Source organism: Diceros bicornis, chromosome 7 (assembly GCF_020826845.1).
Source record: "Diceros bicornis minor isolate mBicDic1 chromosome 7, mDicBic1.mat.cur, whole genome shotgun sequence".
NCBI lineage: Eukaryota > Metazoa > Chordata > Mammalia > Perissodactyla > Rhinocerotidae > Diceros > Diceros bicornis.
Window position 1 is genome coordinate 45128077 of NC_080746.1, and position 18751 is coordinate 45146827.

General features: G+C 37.6%; 1 pseudogene; it reads left to right on the forward strand.

Annotated features, from left to right (window-relative positions):
- Nucleotides 1-17348: 17348 nt before the first annotated feature.
- On the forward strand, nucleotides 17349-18247 carry LOC131407930 (ferritin heavy chain-like; annotated as a pseudogene).
- The last annotated feature ends 504 nt before the right edge of the window (nucleotides 18248-18751 follow it).

The window sequence follows — 18751 nt, forward strand, 5'->3', positions numbered from 1 at the left end:
GTATAATAATGCAAATATGCATCCCTTCCAGGATGCTGGACTAATGATTCTGCATGTGTAGGATCTAGGTGTACTGGATGAACAAGTGGACTGTCCTTCCACTGGACTTTGTTGAAAGGATATTGTCCTGATGATCAGTCAGCAGTGCCCCACTCCCTGACCTTCAGGAAACCAGTGGCCAAATAGTCAACACTTAGGCACCTTCGCTCTGTGCTATTTGCTTATTTTGAAACCCAAGGCTCATGCTGACTTCCTATATTTCTCAATTTCACCGTGGAAGAAGGGAATTTATTTCTTTTCTCTAGTTCGAACCCCAACAATATTTAGGAACCCTTCCAGCAATCACCATTCATTTTCATTTGTAATGTCAACATCTCCCTAACTCTTCTTATTTTTATTTATCACTGCTCTGCTGTCTCTTCTCTTTTCGTGTCTCCTTTCTCTCTCTTTCCACAAAGCTACGAGTCATTTCTAATCTCCAATAGAAGCTTCTTTGAGCAAAGGAATTTGCAAGTTATTTTCCTGTTGCCTGGGGCCCAATCTCTCCAATGACATTGTGTAGGCTGACTGGACTACATAATGAAACATATTCTTGTTCTTTTTGTTTTCATTCTCTGTACTTTTCAAGCCACTATGATATACATCACCACAATCAACCTGACAGAAGCCATGTGAGGTACAGGAAATACAAAGATTTCTCTTTACTGGCCAGATGAAGATTTATTCTTGGTATACTCAGAGTTTGATCTAGTTTCTGGCAGCAACTCAGTTATCAATAAATTATTATGAATGGATGATGCTGGAGAAACTTGCCCCAAATTTATTAGTGTCCAAGTAAGATGCGTCCCCTATCTTCTATTTCATTGTTTTCCCAATATATCATGTTAAGAGGGTTTGTTCAAATAATCTCAAGTACATAAAAATTCTGCTGCTTATAAGACTTTTCACTTACAAACTTTAATAGCTTTATTTTTGTGTGTATAAAATAACTAAATCATGTAATTTTACTCATTCTACTCAAGATGGTCTTGGTAAGATGTAATTAAGGAATCACTGTGTGGCTAGTTTAGCAATCCTTTTTTACTGAAAAACAATAGCTGAAAAGCCAGGCAGTCTATAATTAGAAAGCAGCCAAGTACGGACTATAGTCTGGGATTCCTGTACATTTGATAATGACAGGTCAAAGCCCAGACATGTGGACCACCATCTGCCTGAATCATGAATTTTCTGCAGTATCTTGTGATTTACTCTAATTAACAAGATATTTATCGTGTGTCTTCAACTGCAAAGCATTGCGTTACATTGTTGGAGGTATCAACAGAGGATAAGACATGGTCTTTGATCAAAGGACACAAGATAGAAATCTATTAAACACATTTAGAAGCAAGAGGTAGAGACAATAAAAGCACCAGGAATTTACTTTCTAGCAGCAAAATGTATGAAAGCCATTAAATAAAGGATCTTTTGCTAGGCTGTTGAGTAGAATAAAATTATTCCCATCTAAGATCTCTCTAGTGTCCCACGGATAGTAGCAAACTTTACTAAAGCAACATAGCATAGTGATTAAGAAAATGGGCTTTTGGCTATGCCTCTTGTTGGCTGATGGAGTTTGAACAAGTTATCTGTGAAACGGAGAAAATATTAAAACTTGCCAGAGTTGTTATGAGGATTAAGCAAGATGATGACAGTAATGTGTTTTACAAGGGTCAGCACCTAGTAAGCACTCCGTAAATGTTAGTTATTTTTAAAGTTAACAGAGGATGAGCTGGCAGAACTATTTCAGGAGGTTATATGTTGTTTCCATAGTGTAGTATTTGAATTAAAAGAGAAACATGAAATGACAAATGCCCACCATGAGATGCCACGTCCTTGGCATTTTCTTCATCCCAGACAAAGTTTGTGCTACCTGGGATGCTACTCCTCGACAAAGGCACCAAGAACACTCAGCTTTCTTGGGATAACTCAGTTCATCTTAGATGTTTTACCTTTTTCCAAAAGAAGTCAGATCTCATAGAGCTATATCATTACCAATGAGAGAAAGATATGCCATGGATTTGAATTCATGAGTGAAGGATGATTTCTGATGATAAGCAGCTACTGAGTCTAGCTGTTGCATAAAATGAGCATAACCATTTCTTCCTGTATTTGGTTCACTGGAAAGTGCTGAACACATATCACAAGGTTTCAGCAATACTCATACAAGGAATATTCACCAAGTATTATTGAGAACTTGCTAAGTGACAAACTCTGATTGCTTAAGAACAGGTAATTTGCAGAAAGATCAATTCAAAATAAGGCCAAAAAACTACTAATTTTTAATCTAGATGTCAAGAAGATCTTCAAATATCTTTGGATATGTGCTTAATATTTCATATTTTCCTCACTGCTTTCACCTGTGAGAAGTGGCTATCCAACCTGGTAAGGTGGAAACCACAAAAGCTTTAGTCAAAAATTAGCTTCAAAGTGAGTAGTACTAGCACTATTTGTGTGATTGGGAGCAAAAATTTTAGTTTACTTGGTCCTCAGTTACCTTATCTATAAAATGGGGAAAATAATGCATGACTTATTTGGTTGTTGTAAAGATTGAGTCATAATCATTGCTAGCACCAATTTGACCCTCGGTAAACATTAACTTGGCCCCCTCTTCAGTTATACCATCTCTCATGGTACTTACACCATACCACTGCTATAGCCCTCTCATCTTTTGTTTAAAATTTATGACTGATCCAGGTGTAGAAGCTCAGAAGGACATTCCAGAGATTTAGGTGGTTCCCACAAAAGCAAATTCTAGACCAAGCTTGAAGCCTTTGCTGGAAGAATTGATGATAGAAGAATCTCATTCATCCAGCAAAAAATGTATTAGGTACTCACATTACACTAGGCACTAGAAATATAAACGTGCCCTCATGGAGCTCACAGACAATCATGTAAGGCTTGAAGCAAAGTTTATGTGCTAATGTGGGAAAATGTAGGGTGCTATGGAAACAGAGGCAGCTAAGAGGCATTCCAAGCTCAATTCTGAGTTCAGGAATGGGGTGATCAAGGAAATCTTGCCAAAAGATAATAATAATAAGGATAGTAATTGAGAACATTTATTGAGTGCTTACAATGGTCACTCAGCTATTATGAGCATTTTATAAAACATAACTATTATTCTACACAGTATCTCAGTGAAGAGGATTCTATTTTATCTCCATTTTACTAATGAAGGAGCTGAGGTACAGAGATTAAGTAATTTTTATAGTGACACAGTTAATGAGGCACAGAAATCTGGTATCTAAATAGAAACTTTAAGTAGTTAAAAGGGAAATTCTGGGAAGAAAGAGGGGGCAAAGTCTTCCAGGCAGAGAGAATTCCAAGTACAAAAGCCTGGAGACAGCACAAACAGAGAAGCTAAATGTTGGGGTGTGGCAGAAGCGAAGAATGGGAATGGGGGAAAGAGAAGCGGTAAAACTATAGGGGGAGGCAAAGACCAGATATTCAAGAACTGAGTAAATGAGGCAAAGAAGTGCCTATGCTTTATTCTGAGGGCCATGGAAAGCCAGTGAAGGATTTAAGTGCTTGCCGGAACTGACTTGCAGTGTGGAAGAAATACTCTGGCTAGAATACAGAAAAAAGATTGAAGGAATGGAGCCTGGAGTCAACGAGAACAATTAGGATTTCACGGTAGCAATTTTGGGGAGAGATGCTGATGTGCTGGACTAGGCTAGGAGCAGAGAGGATGAGAGAAGTGGATGGGGTAGACAACTATTTTAGGTACTTGAGTCAACAGCAGATGGTGATTAATTGAATGAGGAAGTTGAATGAGAAAGTAGTCAAAAATATCTCACAGGTTTCTGGACTGAGAAACCAGGTGGATAGAATTTTCATTTGTCGGAAAAGGGAATGCCAGAGAAAAGACAGATTAAAGAGAAATATATTGAGTTTAGTTATGTAATTGCACAGTTATCTGTGCAACTCCCAAAGCTTGTTTTAAGTGGGGTTTTCAGAGGTGAATTTGTATGAAGTGTTCAAATCTTTCATAAAAAGTCAGTGTGAAGAATCTGCTCGTTAATTATTCCTTTTATAAGGGAATTGCATTACTGTAGAAGCTTTCTCCACTTTATCATGGCTGTGTATTATGTGGAATTTTGAGACTTGTTGAAGGAAAAGTGCAGGTTAAAACCTGATTCTAATGCAGAGAAGAATGGATGTCCTGATGTCAATGGGGAAAATTGAAGCATCAGACCAAGCGGTGGATTACTGTCTGAATCCCTTTTATATCAGTATTAGTTTGCTGATACAAAGTACCATAGACTGAGTGGCTTAAACAACAGTAATTTGTATTCTCACAGTTCTGCAAGCTGGAAGTCTGAGGTCAAGGTGTTGGGGCAGAGTTGGTTCCATCTGAGGGCCATGAGCGAAGGAGCTGTTCCAGGCCTCTCCACTTGGCTTGTAGGTGACCATCTTCTCCCTGTGTCTTCACGTTGTCTTCCCTATGTACATACCTGTGACCAAATTTCCTTTCTTAAAAGGGTACCAGTCGTATTGGATCAGAGCCCCAACTAATGACCTCATTTCAATTTCATTACTTCTGTGAAGACCTTATATCCAAATATGGTCACATTCTGAGGTAGTGGGAGTTAGGATTTCAATATATAAAATTAGGGGCAGGGAAGACACAATTCAGCCCATAAGAATATCTTTGATAAAATGCGCTAAGCCGGAGCTTAATATGGAGGGAGTGATTCAAAGAAAGCAGAGATGTAGGGGATCCATTCCAAAGGTATCAGAGAAGGTAGTCACACATCTAGGATCCAGACCAGTGGTAACAGTTTGTGTGCTCAACATTCAGTGCCTTTGGTGGTGACAGTGCCAACCACAAGCCTACTTCCAGTTGGTGGCAGAGGTGGGTTCACCTGGTTGTTCTTCTGGCTGGTTCCTGCTACTTGGCCTCCCTTGATTTCTGTCCATTTTCTAGGCCTAGTTCTCCAGCTTTTCCGGGATTCTACAAGGCACCCAAAGCTTTACTCTCTCTAATTCAAGTAATCAGATAGGGTTTCTCAAGTTTCTAAACAAAAACCTTGACGACCGAAGAAAGCATCTAGAGATTCTTCCACACGTTGAATTAAGATTTACTATTTCTTATAGCACAGAAGAAAGAGAACAGGCTGCAGAGCAGGCAGATTTGGTTTAAGTCTTGGCTCCACTATTTACCAGACACATAGAAAAATTTCTGAAACTGAGCATCAGTTTCTTCATAAGTAAATTTGAAATCATAATATATAATAACAAGCATTTATTGGGCACTTGTCAGTTTCCAGGCACTCTTCTGGTATTTTATATACATTATGCCATTTGCTTCTTGTAACAACCATTTACCATAACTAGTATTATTATTAATATCAGTTTTATAGATGAAGAAAATGATGCTACATATCAATGACTCCCAAATGCTTCTTCCAAACCCAAGACCTATCTTCTGAGCTCCGAACTGATATATCCAACCGCCAATTTGACATATTGCAAACCTAATATATTAAAAAATGAACTGTTGACATCTAATTCCTTCCCCAGCTACTCATAAATGATGACAGCCAGGTTTCTCAATCCTAAAACCTTTGTTATTATTGGTACCTCTCATTTCTTCACCTCCCTCACTTCCAATCATAACCAAGCCCTGATTAATAAACCTCTGTGCTAGTTTTCTACTGCTTCTGTAACAAATTACCGCAAATGTAGCAGTTTAAATGAACATCCATTTTTTACCCAGCCAGCCTGGATGTCTTAACTACGGAATGGTGAGAAATAAACTTTTTTTTAGGTTTTTTGTTTATTTATTGTTTTGTTTTATTTTAAGCCACTAAATTTGTGGTAATTTGTTATGGCATCAATAGGAAACTGATACGTTTACATATTAATGTCAGTCTCCCTTATAGACTGTGAGTTTCCTAAGTACGGGGACTGTGTCTGTTTAGCTCACCACTCTATCCTGGAGAAGACCTACCCCAATGCCTACCATGTAGTAGGTGCTCAACAAGTATTTTGTTGAAAAGATGAGGCAATGAAAGTTTACATAACTTGCTTAATATCACACATTTAGTAAGTGTTTGAACCAGGCCTTGAGCTCATGCCAGAAGACCACATACAACATGTAATTGTTTCGAACATGAAGAGAGCATATATAAAGTCTCTGACACACGGTAGGCATTCAATGGCTATTATATCCTCCATTTCCGCTTAATTATCCTGACCCCAGCTCAGATGCTTCTCATTGCACTTCCGGCTAATTGTGATGTCCTAATGGGTCTCGCTGACTCTAAGTGCTCTCTCTTCCACTCGATCTCCTGCCAGATTAATATTCCACAAACACATTAAGTGAGATAACATCTTTGAAAGAACAGGGCCAACTGTGTTGTTACTATTATCACCATCACTCCCAATTTCATACCACATTAAATGTAGACTGTTGAGCCAAGCTTCCAAGGTGCGCTTCTCAGCGACTTCTGCTGTCCTCTGTGGCTTACCTCTCGCCATTCCTCAGTACGCACTCTTTGTGCAAGCCAAGCCATCTCCTTTCTTTTGGAGAAACATCCATGACTCATTGTTACCCTACGTCCCTGCTTATGCTCTTTCTGGCTTCCCTTTCTAAATATTGCCCATGCTGCCACTTAAAAGCCCACCTCCTTCTTACAAGGTCTTCCTTAACTACACTATTTGTTGATCTCCTTCTCTGAATTCCTACGGCACTGAACTCTGGTCCACGCTCTTTTGCATTTGATTATTTCGTTTATTCCACAATCCTAAACTGCGTGTCTTTGATGTGACAAACATTGTACTAGGCATAAACTATGACCTTTGCCCAATACTGTTTTGGATGGCGTTTAGTCGGTTGGTGTGTATATGTGTGTGTGTGTATAAATCTTGTCTCTGCAGCTCTACAGTAAACCCCTCACAGGCACCTAAGAGGTGTCAAATAGGCTGCATTCAAATCCTGGCTATCATTTATATGCACCTGTTCGACCTTGGGCAATTTCTTTAATTTCTCTAAAACAATTATCTCATCTATAAAATGGAGAGAATAATAGTATATTTCATTGGGTTGTTGTTGTGGGAAATAAAAGAAGGTAGTTCATGTAAAGCTCTTAAAATACTCTGTGGAATATAAGTGCTCAATAAACATTGTCCACTGTTATTTTTTTATTACTACCTTTACCACTATTTTGTACCTTCCACAATGTCTAGTACAACGCACATAGTAGGTGTTGGATAAATACCCTTGAATGAATAATTATGAAAAGTAAGCTAGATTAGATGGCTAATCTAACAGAAGGAAATCAGAAAAAAGGGTTAAAAGGAGTCTTGTTTGAACTGAGAATTCAATTAACAGAAACCAAGAAATAATTTGGGAAGTGAAGATAGCTGCAAATTATTCCATTGTATGTAAATCATACTAAATAAGGAACAGAGAAGTCGTGATCATTAGGTAATTTTATTTTTTGAAAATTTCAAACTATAAATTAATGTGTGCTGTTAATAAAAATGAAAATACAAAAATAGAAAAGAGAGGTAATATCACCTCTAACCTCACCCCTCACTATTCCCACTGCTTACAGGTACCTACTATGAGAAGTTTCTTGTCTGGTCTTTCCTAAATTTTCTATGTGTGCAGTTAGTTGCCTTTCCAACCCTCTATTTCCTCATTCTGAAAATGAGTCTAATACCAACTTCTTTGTAGGAGTATTCCAAAAATTTAATAAAGCACACAATATTTTATCCCAAGATAATCAGAGAAGAACATAATTGCATAGGCTGTTTAGAGGTAAAACAGCAGAGACTTGTCAGAGTACTTTCAAGGTGAATCAGAGATTAATTCTCATGAGGGTGTTAGGTTTCAAATGTATACTCAACTAAAGATTATTATAGAGCATGACCTTTCCTAAATCTGTTTAAATGATTGTATTGTTCAAATAGAAAGCTGTAGATGAATTAGCTCTTAAAAGTGTTTGCTAAGAAAGAAAATAAATATGTGCATGTATAATCACTCATCACAGTCAGTTAGCTCGCCAAATTTAAAGCACATTGTCTGGTAATCAGAAAAGCTGATGAACAAATTGAAAAAAATAATTACAGAAAAAGTCAATGAATAAGCAATCACTGGAGAATGGATAACAGAAAGGGTAGATTAGGAAGTGGGGCATGGAGGCCATGCCTGTGTGCGCAGGATAAGCCTCTGCAGTGTCATTGCCCAGCAGTTGCCCTCTGTGCAAGAACAACCTAGTGATCTTCCCCTGGCCTCCTCATCCACTGGCAATATACACTAGACATAGAATAAAATGGGCTTCCATAGCTTTCATTTTCTACCACGTATCTTCACCTCTTCTTCCCCTGTTTTATTCTCTGGACACTTGATTGGCCTCTCAATCTTCTGTGATGGTGACAATGATGACTGTGGTGGTGATAGTGGTGATGAGGACAGTGGTTTTACTATATGAGTATGAATGGCAGTCCAGAAATGCACATCTGCAAGAAATGTACCTTTATTTTATTCTTCTACATCTAACGTGAATTTCTATTTCATTCTTCCAAGGCAACTTGAAATCTCCCCAGACTCTTCCCCCAGGGCTGTATCTGTGTTATCACACTGTGACAAGACTGTGGGGTGTAGGCAGCATGGCCTTTGAAAGAATTCGTCCTTCTTTCAACCAAACTTCTATTACTCTCTGTAGATCACAGGATCCTTCTGACACTTCTGAGCCATCTGAGAATAAAAGAACTCGCTGGGGCTATCTCTGACCCTTTACCATGTCCAAGAGACTATTGAGCACACGGGAGACAATCTACTGCACCTGCCCACATCGGGACACCAGGGGACTCTGTGAGCTGTATTAGACTCCTCAGTTTAGGCACAGCCTCTGCTACACTTTGGACCCAGCAACAGCCTGTCAAATCATTCTCACTCTTTGAATGTCTGACTTCTCCTTATACCACCTCTCTGTAAAGTCCTCTCATGCTTCCAGCTGGAAAGTTTTAAGAGTTCTCCTTTTAAAGGCTCATGTGATTAGATTGGACAGCCCCCTGTATAATCAAAGAGAATCTCCCCATGTTAAGGTACATAACCTTAATACATCTGCAAAGTCCCTTTTGCCATGTAACATAACATATTCACAAATTCTAGAAATTAAGGTAGGGACATCTTTGGGAGGGTGAAGTGTATTATTCAGCCTACCACAACCTCCAAAACATCTCTCAAATATGTTCAATTACTTTTGTCTCTATTGCCCCGAATCACTCTTTTATGTGGCCTGTCCCCACAGACTTCTGACCTGTTTCCCTCCTTTGGTTCCTGCCCCGTCCAGTCCCTTCCCACACAGCAGTCAGTGTGATCCTCTAAAATATGTTACTCAAGTCATGTCATTCTATAGCTCCCATTGTTCTGACATCTAAGTTCCTCATTCTGACCACAAGGACTTGTGGGCTCTGATGTTCTTTTTCTTCTTTAGCCTCTCTTTGCCTCACTCCACCCCTGTCTCGCCAGGCTGCAATCACAGTGACCTACTTGTAGTCCCTCAGAAATACCAGTATTTTCTCACCCATCTTTGCCCATCCAGAATTCTCTGCCTGGGATGCTTCCTTCACTATCCCATCCCACCTCTCTAACCGATCTTAGTTGTCTCTTTTTCTTCTTTCAGTTCCGAGCTTAAAGAGCTTTTGGTGGACCACTCATTGGAAAATTGGTCCACACCTGTCTGGGATTTCCATAGTTCTCCCTCACTTGGACTGTGTCCAGAAGGCAACATAAAAATTCCCCCTTATCAAGGGCCCCTCTCCTACTCTAGCTTTTCCTTGCAGTTTCCCCTCCATTCCTGATTCAGAATGCTACCTAATCACCATGGGATGCAGAGTTCTGAGACTTCTTGCATTTTCTGTGTTCCACATTTCTGTAGGACTTAGACTTTGGAAACTCAAAGTACTTTTCTCTAAGTTGATTAGAACTTTCCTTTCCTGATGCACTGGATTCCACGTGAGCAAGTAATGAATAAGTTACAGGGCAACAAGTTTGACTGAAAAATAAATCAGCTAATATTTTTAACAATCGTTCTGACACAAGAAAAATAAAAACATGAAAAAATAACTACCATTTACTGAGTACTTATTCTGTACCTGTAACTGTACCACTAAATGCTACAGTTTTTTTTAATCTTCAAAATAGCCCTGTGACATAGGTAATATTCATCGCATTTTATTGTTGAGTAATCTGAGATTTCAATAAGATAAAATAATGCCATTTTCAAAGGCTTCTAATCAGAAAGGGTTATTGGCTTCTCTCTGGCAGAGATACAGATTTTTCATCTGCTTTGGGTAATTGTCTTTCTTCTTCATTATAGGTCCTGGAACCCTCTTACTCATCAATGACTTACTTTCGTGGAATTTGAGGGTACGCCTTGAATGCCGCCAGCTTTTCCCACGTATGTAATTATGTGTGTGGCAGGGGGAGGGCTACATGTGTTTGGTGAAACTGCAATTATCCATCAAAGGCATTAGAACAGGTTGTCTGACAGTCCAATCCTATGGAGAATTCAGGGAACTTAAAAACCTGAGTTCCAGGAACATAGAAAGGCATGATAAGGAAGTGATGATTAAGCAGTCAGATCTCCAAAAAGGAAGTTGTGTCCAAATCTAGGAATCTGGTGACATTTAGGAGCAAGAGTTATTAGAAACAGCCAGAGAGAGAGGATAAGGAAGACAAGCTGGGGCAATGACTCTTTTAGGTGCAGGGGTCTTCAGAGGGATTACTCAGGGTGCCCCACTTAGCATCACCCAGTCCTCAAAGAGTCTTGCTTTTGTATGCCCTAGGAGGTTCCAATCTTGATACTAACCAAGCTGAATTCTCTGAGAATATTCTGTGGGCCCGACCTTGGTGATTTACAAGTAGAAGCTATTGAATCTAAACAGTCACAGGCAGAGAACACCTCTCCCCACCTTCACTTTCCAGACATAATTGCATGTTTTATGCCAGCAGGGAGGGATGCAAATCTACTGTCTGTAGCACAGATGGGAGATAGTCATAGATCTTAAACATTTTTAACTGCCAAGCATAGCTGAATGGGGATTTAAAAATGGATATCTGACTTAAATATCCAGGTGGAACTAGATCAAATATCTAATAAATATAACAAAGTTGTTAATGGTGAATGAACAACGCATTCTGAATATCTAGTCTAAGAAACAAGGTGAAAATTTTGGAAGTCCTAAGCATGCCTTACAACGTGCATTTTAAGAATTCTTTGTGGACTTAGCATCAAATCATGATGTTGAAGTCAATGGTTTTTAAATATTTTTATTTTTTTATTTTGGAATAATTTTGATTTACAGAAATGTTGCAAAGATAGCTCATGGAATTCCCATATATCCCTCACCCACTTTCCCCTAATATCAATTATATATTACCATGGTACATTTGTCAAAACTAAGAAACCAACAGTGGTAAATTACTATTACTTAAACTCCAGGCTATATTTGAATTCTGCCAGTTTTTCATTAATGTCCTTTTTCTGTTCCAAAATCCCATCCAGGACATCACATTGCATTTAGAAGCTGCTGGATTTTAATCTCATCTTTTCTCTGTAGAAAGCTAACTACAGCAGAGACCTATTTCTCTATTTTGTAAGGTCAGTTTACATCAGTTTTTGCATGTTGCCAGAATTTCTATTTGAAAAGAGATATATTCAACCTGCTGCTGGTTTTGTCTGAAGTTCTCCAAATATCGCTTGTCTCCAGGTAAACTGATTATTTTGGTAGAGGAAAGGCAGACTGAGTGTCAAGAAATTTTCTGACAGGCCAATATACAGCAGTAATATAGATTTAGGGAGTTTTATTTCTCCATTTAGACTATGGCTTCTGACTTGCTAACATTCTTCCTAAATCAACTCTACCATTGGTGCAGATTAATATATTTTTAGTTTAGGGTCAGTAAAAGAAAGAAAAACTATGACTTCATTTTTGTTATTATTATGGTTATATTTTATGATATTTCCTCAGAGATAAATAACATTCTAAATAATCTGATCAACCATGTCATTCTCAATTAGATTCATATTTTCCATAGAGTATTCCTTAAAAACTTTCCGCTAAAGACTCCTAATGAGAGAGAATCAAACTCGACCCTTGAGATTCAGGAGCTTGTTATAAGAGCCTGCCAAAAGCAAAAAAATTCTTTGAAGTCTTCAGCTTTAACTTAAAAATTCGTATAAATTTTGCATTCTACTCCCTGATACATTTGCTTTTATTTTTATATAAAATTAATGTTTTAAATTATTTACTAACAAGTCAAGACTGAGTCCTGTTTATCCGGTGCTTCCATAAGCCCCCTTTCTCACTGATGGTCTGGGGTATGGATGTCCCTGTTTGACGAGCAGATCCTGCTGATGGAAGTCCTTGCTAGCCAAGGTGTTTTTTTATTGTGGCCCCAATTAACCCCTTCAACCACATCTCTTTCTACAAATACCGTGATTTCCACACAGAAACAAAATCTCTGTCTCAAATCCAGGCCTCAAGTCTTCATGCCTCTGTACTAATAAATGTATGATTCCTTCTGTCTTCAATGTCCTCCCCCCTTTCTTCACTTAGCCCATTCCTGTGTATGGTGAAGAGGTTGATAACACAAGCCTTGGAGTCAGGGAGACTGGGCATCTGGGTCTGTTCTAGATCAACATGTAGGGCACTCTTTACCATGTTGTCATGGTATTTAAAATTCTAGCACTGCCATATATTAGCCAAATGACCCTGAGCAAAAACCTCACTAAGCCTTAATTTCCAACTGTGTAAAACTGAAATTGATAATAGCTATCTTTCAGATTTATTATGAGAATTAAATTGTATGACGCATGTAAAGCATTTAGTTGTCTGACCCACAGTAAGAGCTCAATTATTTTATTATTTCTTATATTGTAAGACCCAGTACAGATGTCACTTCTCTTATGGAGCTTCCTCTCATTTCCATGGGGAATTAGTGATTATCTTCTTTAGGTTTCCTTGCACTTTTTTATTTTAAGAAAATATGAAGAGGATTGTCATGGGAAAATCGTGATATGCCTTTAAGTGATAAGATTATAAAACAGCAGGTACAGCGTGTGTTGAGATAATCATTTTAACAGTAAAGTATTTTCCTTTGGTACCTCTGTATTTTTCAAAGTTTCTATAATGAACATGCATTAATTCTATAATCTGAAATAAAGAAAACAATGTTATACTGTTCTAACCATCCACATTAAATTTATTTTATCAAAGTAATATATGCACATAGTCCCCTTTCCTGCTGCTTCCTACCTACTGAATCCTGATCCCCAAAGGATATCATTTTCAAATCTTTTCATTGTTTCTCCCATTATCTACCTTCATAATTCTAAATAACATGCATGTGTTAGTCCTCAAATTTACCATTTTAAACATCTATTAACTTTCTACTATGGAAGGTAAAAGCTTCTCTCTTGCAACACTACCCAATTTCCCAATATTCCTCTCCATCCTCCCAATATAGTTATATCACAGGATTTGTCATAAAATCATTATATAGCATTGTTATTATGACTATTTAAATATAATTCACAGCTCAACTATGTAGTTTCTTATATTTGTTTTGTACATTTTGGTTCCCTGGAATTAGTAATTGTTTCATGATTTGTTTGTTTAAAGATTATGTATCTATTATTGTTTCTTCCTGAACTCTCCCACAAAAGAATCAATTACCTCTCAATAGCAAATGCATCCAATAATCTCTCTTTTTTTCCTTGGAGACATCCTTCCCTGACCCCTTGTCCTCCAGCCTCACGGAGGACTTCTTCCTTTCTAGGCCTCATTGTGGACTGAATTGTGCCCTCCCCCCTAAAATTCATATCTTGAAGCCCTAACACCCAGTACTTCAGAGTATTACTGTATTTGGATTTAGGGACTTTAAAGAGGTGATTAAGTCAAAATGAGATGATTAAGGTGGGCCCTAACTCTATCTTTATCATATATTGCACCTTTATTTTTTGAATCCCCAATATTTTATTATATTTTATAGTCAGTGTTTGCTTAGATTTAGCCACATACTTACTACTTTCTTTGCTTTCAATTGATTTTTGCAATTATATCTGGGAGGAATTTCCTTCTGCCTTAAATATACCCTTAAGAATTTTTTTGTATAGCATGATTGCTGGTAAACTCAGGTTTTATTTGTCTGAAAATGCCTTTGTTCCACTCTTGTCTTTCAGAGATAATTCTACTGGGTTTAGAATTCTAGGTTGCAGTTATTTTCTCTCAATACCTTGAATATATCATCCTGATTTCTATTGTTACTCCTGAGAAATTGGCTCCCCTTGCTTCACTGCTTTGAAAGTATCTATTATTTCTGCTTGCCTGCTTTTAAGATGTTCTCTTTTTCTTTATTGTCCTGTGGTTTCAATATAATTTATCTAAGTTCTTTTTGTTTATCCCACGTACCATTTATTGGGCTTCTTAAAAATGTGGATTGGTCTCTTATTGGTACTAAAAAATTCTCAGCCAAAATTCATTCCAATATTGCTTCTGTCTCTCTCTTTTCTCCTCTTGGAACTGAGATGTATGTCAGATTTTCTTACTCCAATATTCATGTCTCTTTGCTTCTCTTTTACTTATTCCATGTCATCTCTCCATACTGGCTTGAGATAATTTCTTCAGATCCATCTTCTACTTTACTAATTCTCTATTCTTCTCTCTCTAATATGCTGCTAAACCCACTTGTTTTATTTGAACTATTTTCAATCTGGTCATTGATTCTACTTCTTTTTTTTCTATACATATTTTCAAGCTTGTGTTTTATTTTGTTAAGCATATTAAATAGTTATTTTATGATCTTTATCTGATTATTTAATTATCTATTTTTGTAAGACTGTGTCTGCTGTCTGTTGTTTCATGCTGGTTCTTATTTATGGTACTTTGTTTCCTTGTGAATTTAGTTTGTTGTTTTTATTTTATTTTTTTTCATGAGTTTATTTTCCTTGGAGTTTTATTCATGGGAATCACTTAAGGCCTGAGATAAAGGTGAGTACTACAGAGGCAATTTGCCTTTAGTTTTGCCAAATGCTGCCAATACAGGACCACTCTAATTTAAGGGTATGACCGGGTATCTTTTGAATCAGATGGTAAGATTATAGATTGAAAACCTGGGTCAGGGCTATGTTATGGTTCTCAATTCTCACTGGTCATTTTTCATTTGGGACTCATTATCAAGGTTCAAGACAATCTTTCAGTCCACTGAAAGAGATTTTACTGGTTTTGTTTTTGGTTCTACAACTTCCTTATACTGAAGAAGTCCTTATATGCTCACAGTCCTAGCTTTAGCAGGGAAATCTATTTGGCTCCCTGCTTTTGGCAGGCCCTGGGCTTTATTTCCCGTCTCCTTCATTCCATGAGTCCGTGAAAACCTAAATTCAAATTTTTGTAGTTTGGCGATTGTCCCTAGAATGAATTCCAGCTGCAGAACTCTACTTAGTTCTTTGAATTTCATTCTTTATCAGGGCCTGACCAGAGAGTTTCTTACTTTCCAGAAAGTTTATTAATGCTTCAAATTTAGTTATTTATTTTTTAAATTTTTATTCAATATATTTAAATTTAAAGAAAAGTTCACCCATTTCTCCTCCCTCCCTCCCACTCCCCTGCTCTTGTAACCACCAATGTGTTTTCTGTATCTATAAGCTTGTTTTTGTATTTTTTTTAGATTCTGCTTATAAGAGAGATCATACGGTATTTGTCTTTGCCTGACATTTCTCTTTGCATAATGCCTTCAAGGTCCATCCATGTTGTCACAAATGGCAAGATTTCGTTCTTTTTATGGCCTAATAATATTCCATTGTATATATATATCACAATTTCTTTATCCATTGATGGACACTGGAGTTGTTTCCATATCTTGGCTACTGTAAATAATGCTGCAATGAACATGGGCGTGCATATATCTTTCCAAATTAGTGATTTCATTTTCTTTGGATAAATACCCAGAAGTGGAATTAGTGAATCATCTGGTAGTTCTATTTTTAATTTTTTGAGGAACCGCCATACTGTTTTCCACAATGGTTTTACAAATTTATATTCTCATTAACAGTGCACAAGAGTTCTCTTTTCTCCACATCCTTACCAACACTTATTTGTTGTCTTTTTGATAATAGCCATTCAAACAGGTGTGAGGTGATTTATCGTCGTGGTTTTGATTTGCATTTCCCTGAGGATTAATGATATTGAGCATCTTTTCCTGTACCTGTTGGCCATCTGTATGTCTTCTTTGGAAAAACGTCTATTCAGATCTTCTGCCCATTTGTTAATCAGATTGATTTTTTGCTATTGTTATATGAGATCTTTGTATATTTCAGATATTAACCCCTTATCAGATATATGATTTGCAATTATTTTCTCTCATTCAGTAGGTTGTCTTTTCATTTTGTTGATGGTTTCCTTTGCTGTTCAAAAGCTTTGAAATTTGATATAGTCCCACTTGTCTATTTTTGCTTTTGCTTTTCTTGTCAGATTTAAAAGTTATTGCCAAGACCTATATCAAGGAGCTTACTACCTACGTTTTCTTCTAGGAGTTTTATGATTTTAGGTCTTATGTGCAAGCCCTTAATCCATTGAGTTAATTTTGTGTAGAGTGCGTGGTCCAGTTTCATTCTTTTGCATGTGGGTGTCCAATTTTCCCAACACCATTTATTGAAGAGACTGTCCTTTCCCCATTGTATATTCTTGGCTCCTTTGTCATAAATTAATTGACCATATATGTGTGGGCTTATTTCTGGGACCTCTGTTCTGTTCCATTGATCTATGTGTCTATTTTTATGCCAATACCACACTGTTTTAATTACTATAGCTTTGTAATATAGCTTGGAATGAGGGAGCATGATGCTTCCAGCTTTGTTCTTTCTCAAGATTTGTTTTGGCTATTCAAGATCTTTCGTGGTTCCATACAAATTTTAGAACTGTTTGTTCTATTTCTGTAAAAGGTACCCTTGAAATTTTGATAGAGATTGCATTGAATCTGTACATTGCTTTGGGTAGTATGGATTTTTTAACAATATTAATTCTTCCAATCCATGAGCATGGACTATCTTCCGTTCATTTGTGTCTTCAATTTCTTTCATTAATGTCTTGTAGTTTTCAACATCCAGGTCTTTCACCTCCTTAGTTAAATTTATGCCTAAGTATTTTATTCTTTTTGATGCAATTGTAAATGGGATTGTTTTCTTAATTTCTCTTTCTGATAGTTCATTATTAGTGTAAAGAAATGGTACAGATTTTTATGTATTGATTTTGTATCCTGCAAGTTTACTGAATTCATTTGTTAGCTCTTCACCAAGAGTCCAGCAGTTTCCTGCTCCAACAGTACTTGGACTGAACCAGTGCTCATCCCCCTCTCTGCCTGGTGCTCAGAGGCAGCCCTCCACCACCTCTTCACAGCTCCCTCAGACCGCCACAGCCACTGCCACCGCCACGACCTCTCCTCAGCCACCTGCCATGAGGACCACGTCCTCCTCGCAGGTGCGCCAGAACTACCACCAGGACTCGGAGGCAGCCATCAACCACCAGATCAACCTGGAGCTCTATGCCTCCTGCATCTACCTGTCCATGTCTTACCACTTTGACCGAGATGATGTGGCTTTAAAGAACTTTGCCAAATATTTTCTTCACCAATCTCATAAGAAGAGGGAATATGTTGAGAAACTGATGAGGCTGCAGAACCAACGAGGTGACCGAATCTTCCTTCAGGATATCAAGAAACCAGACTGTGACGACTGGGAGAATGGGCTGAATATAATGGAGGGTGCATTATGCTTGGAAAAGAGTATAAATCAGTCACTACTGGAACTGCACAAACTGGCCACTGACAAAACGACCCCTATTTGTGTGACTTCATTGAGATTCCTTACTTGAATGAGCAGGTGAAATTCATCAAAGAGTTGGGTAACCACTGTAACCAATTTGCCCATAATGGGGGCCAGAATCTGGTATGGCAGAGTATCTCTTTGACAAGCACACTCCAGGAGACAGTGATAAGGAGAGCTAAACCTTAGGCTGGCTTCCCATGGCCACGGGAGGGACTTCCCTGGTCGCCAAGACAGTGTATGCATGTTGGGGTTACCTTTATCTTTTCTATAAGTTGTGCCAAAACATCTACTTAAGTTCTTTCATTTGTACCATTCCTTTAAATAAAGCAATTTGGTCCCCCCCACAAAATTAAATTGCTATTCTTTATTGGTGACTGACCTGAGAATTTCTTATTTTCCTGAGAGCTTATTAATGCTTAAATTTTATATTTAATATCTTATCCACAATTTTTAGGATGTTTCAGCAGAGAGGGTTGATCCAGGAAACTGACCTCCTGTATTATCAATAAGAACAGTCCTGCTGCTGCTCATAGCATGATATCCATCAATTATAATGTATCCAGCGTATTTGCTTGTGTTTTTTTCTTCCCTGCCAGACTTGGAGCTTCTCAAAGACAAAGACTGTTGTTCATCTCAGTGCCTAGCTTATAATAGTGACTCAATATATATTGATAAACAAATATTAGTAAACTCTATATCAAATCACACTTTCTTGTCCTTTATTGATTACTTCTGAAGCACATTTCTGGACTTATAATTAAAATAAGATAAAGAGATCTGAGTTTGAAATTTGATTAACTGATGATGAAAAGTTCAGGTACTTTTGAGTTTCTGTGTTCTATTTTTTGTGGCTTGACCTATAGGAGAAATTTATTAGT